We start from the raw sequence: 3744 nt of genomic DNA on the forward strand, positions 1-3744 counted from the left end.
AGCCTAAGGTGGTAATTCCCGAAATTCTGGTACCCGCGCTGTTTGCGTATTTCCATGACTCTCCTTGCGGGGGTCATTTGGGAGTACGCAAAACTTTATGGAAGATTCGTCAGTCGTTTATATGGAAGGGGATGGACGCAGATATCGCTGGGAGAGTTCGGGCGTGTCAGCTGTGTGGGCCACACAGCCCACTATGGTATGTTGGCGTCGGAAGTGGCAAGCCGACCGATGGAGAAATTGTTCATCGATATTGTGGGTAATTTGATTTCGTTGTGGAACAGAGGAAACATATTCTTGAAAAATTTGGTGCACTAGCCATTACTCGGTTCAGGTTAATACACACATTAAAGCATACCATTTGCACTATCTCACTGAATCTTTTAAAATATACTTTCAGGCAGATAATTAATAAGAACTTGTACATATATGTATATGAACATACACACATAACACCCTTTAATTATTTATAAACACCTCTTCATACATAGTAAGAAACATACCTTCATTTCGTACACCGGATATTTAGGTCACAGCGACAGGGCAGCCAACTTCTTAACATGACTGAAACAGAAACATTCCATTATCAGTTCCCTTACAGGACGGTAATTTTCACTCTATTCTTTACGCATTTTCGTGTATATTATTATTCTACTTCCTATCCAGGAAGGGAAATTCGGGCGAAACAAATGCCGAGCAGTCATTGAATTGGACGCGTATCCATCCACGAGAAGGAAGGGAACAATTTCACTGATAATACCTTTCGTTATAACGTTATGCCATCCGTGGGCACCATGTCATAATATGATATTCAGTAATCATTTGTATCACCGTTGGGAATCCGCAAACTCGTGAGGTGGGAGCGACATTTTCGACACAATCTAAGCTATTACGTAGCAATATAACCTCGAAATATGAGAGCATAAATTGGGTGGAAAAACAGCCAACACAAGACAAAAGCTCAAAATTATACATCAAAATGCACAATATCTCAATAATAAAACTGAACTATTCACAGCATTCCTTCAAAGTACCACCGCAGATATATTGGCAATTTCTGAACATGGTCTTAAAGATGATGAAATTACTCAATGTATATTAGGATATATTTTAGCCTAGGGTTGCCAGATTTTGTAAAATAAAAAAAGGAGTGATGTCTCGTTGCTTGTTTATAACGATATTTTTCACAACTAATAGGCTATAAAATATACATAATCAAATATTACGTGATGCGTTCCGTATATAATGCCTCCTATTTTTTGTGTTAATATGTAACGTCTGAGCTGGATGTTGGTGGTGTTGTAATAAAGGTTGAACCTTCCCGCCAATGTACTGTTAATTTGGATGTCATGCGACAGATAGCGACGGCAGAGCAGTCTACCAAAATGGCGTCTCACATAGAAGTGCGTTCGAAACAGAGATGTGTTATTGAATTTCTCACTGCCGAACAAATTGCAGCCATTGACATCCATCGACGCTTGCTAAAGGTGTACGGAGACGATACAGTTGATGTCAGCACAGTGAGGCGGTGGGTAGTGCGTTTCAACAGTGGCGAAAGTGAAGTGCACGACAAGCCACGCCCTGGGCCTCCCTTCTCAGCCGCTACTCCTCACAATGAACAGCGCCTCTATCAGCTCATCCGTTCAGATCGGCGGATAACGACCAGGGAACTGTATGCACGGCTTAATATCGGCTGTAATGCATTGGAAACGATGTTGGGGAAGCTGGATTATCGCAAAGTTTGTTCCAGGTGGGTCCCGCGGATGCTTACACAGGACCACAAAACTCATCGAACGGAAGTCTGTCAGAACCTGTTGCACCCGTTTGAAGCTGAAGGTGACAAGTTTCTGGACAGCATTGTCACCAGAGATTAGACGTGGTGTCACCACTACGAGCCGGAATCCAAAAGACAGTCCATGGAGTGGCGACATCCGGATTCCCCAAGAAAAAAGAAATTCAAGACACAGCCATCTGTAGGGAAAGTGATGTGCACGGTCTTTTGGGATAGGCGGGGTGTGGTTTTTTTTATTTCCTGGAGCCTGGCGAGTCTGTCAATTCTGAACGCTACAAGACGACGCTGACTAAGCTGAAAGCCCGTATTTCCCGAGTCAGGCCAGAGAAGCAGACAACCTTTCGCTTGCAACACAATAACGCTAGACCCCATACCAGTTTGGCGACCACCGCGCACATTGCAAAGTTTGGNGTTGCTGACTTGACACTGACTTTCTAGCGAAGATTGAACGGACTAAAAATACACTATCACCAACAACTTCTGCTTTGGTTTAGACCTCAAGTGTTGCCAACATTGACGAAATGCAACATAACGAAAGAAACTATAACAATGTCATTTTCCAAGGATTACAGAAATTTCATGATAATATTTAACCCATGAAATATAATTCGCAATGGACTTAAATAAAAAAGAGGAGAATTATCCACTCCGGGTAAACAATAAACGGAGGAACAAAATTTGGGTGAAAACACGGAAGAATCCGGGGAAAACGGGGTATCTGGGAACCCTACTGTAGCCTCACACTTCAGCAGAAAAAATAAAAAAGGGGGTGGGATAGCTATTTACAGTTCTAGGAAGATACAAAAACATAAACCTCTGAAATGGGTTACAGAAAAAAGTATAGATAAAAAACTTTTGAGGTTACTGGTATAGAACATGTGAAAAGAAAAATAACAATCATTGCATTATATACATCACCAAATGGTGGAATAAACGAATTTTTTATCCATCTTAGATATTCTGGAGAAACTAATCCAGAAAGACCAATATATCATTTTAGTAGGAGACTTAAACATAAACATCCAAGAAGGTGGAAGTAGTCACAAAAAATTATTAGATGTTACAAAAGCTTATAATCTGGCTGTGACAATAAATACACCTACACGAGTAACTGAAAGTAACGCTACAACTATAGACCAAATCATAATTAATATACCGGCTAAATACTATCATACTGACATAATAAACAGCCTACTTTCAGATCATTTTGCACAATGTATAACTATTAATATGTCTGTACCACAACAAATGATGTTACAAAGAGGTCAGGAATATATCAGAAGCCAATATAATAGGTCTATGCTCTTCAATACAAACTGAAACTTCGATTGAAGTGACTAGGGAAAAGGAAGTAGAAAAAAATGGGACTCTTTTTATAGCATTTTTAACTGTTATTTTAATATAGCCTGTCCCAAACTGAGGAGAAATACCATAAGTACTTCAAAAAGCCCCTGGATAAAAAAAAAAAGATGCTATAATAGCAAGAACAAAACTAAAGGATTTGTACAACCTTTATATGCAAAGTAAGACTAAGGAACATAGAGACATCTATAAAGCATATAAAAAGGAATATAATGTAATATTAAAACGCAAAAGCAAACTACATTCAGAATATTATAACCAGATCAAATAACACACCAAAAATATTGTGTGAATTTGTTAATAGAGAAAGAGGCTCACCAAAAAATACTCTCACTAGTAATATACACTTACAAGATGGAAATGAAATAGTCTCAAGTCCGAGTAGAACATGTAACATATTTAACAAAATCTTCATAGAAATTGTAAATAAACTTGTACTTGACAAAAATTTATTACGTCACAAACTAGTAATAACAATATAAGCATAAAAGATTCACTTGTCCTATTACAAATAACAGAGACTGAATTGATTAAAGTAATTCAGGCCATGAAGAATAAAAAATCAGCAGGACTTGATGACATCTCGGCATATC

The 3744-nt window shown here is 38.6% G+C and overlaps 1 long non-coding RNA gene across 1 annotated transcript in view; it reads right to left on the reverse strand.

Annotated features, from left to right (window-relative positions):
• Positions 1–409: 409 nt before the first annotated feature.
• The window catches only part of LOC111866026, a 7981-nt gene continuing 4646 nt past the window's right edge, over positions 410–3744 (reverse strand). The window contains exon 3 of the long non-coding RNA XR_002843078.2: positions 410–561. This is a non-coding gene — a long non-coding RNA (uncharacterized LOC111866026). The remainder of the gene's footprint in view (positions 562–3744) is intronic.

Source organism: Cryptotermes secundus, unplaced genomic scaffold (genome assembly GCF_002891405.2).
Source record: "Cryptotermes secundus unplaced genomic scaffold, Csec_1.0 scaffold135, whole genome shotgun sequence".
Taxonomy (NCBI): Eukaryota; Metazoa; Arthropoda; class Insecta; order Blattodea; family Kalotermitidae; genus Cryptotermes; species Cryptotermes secundus.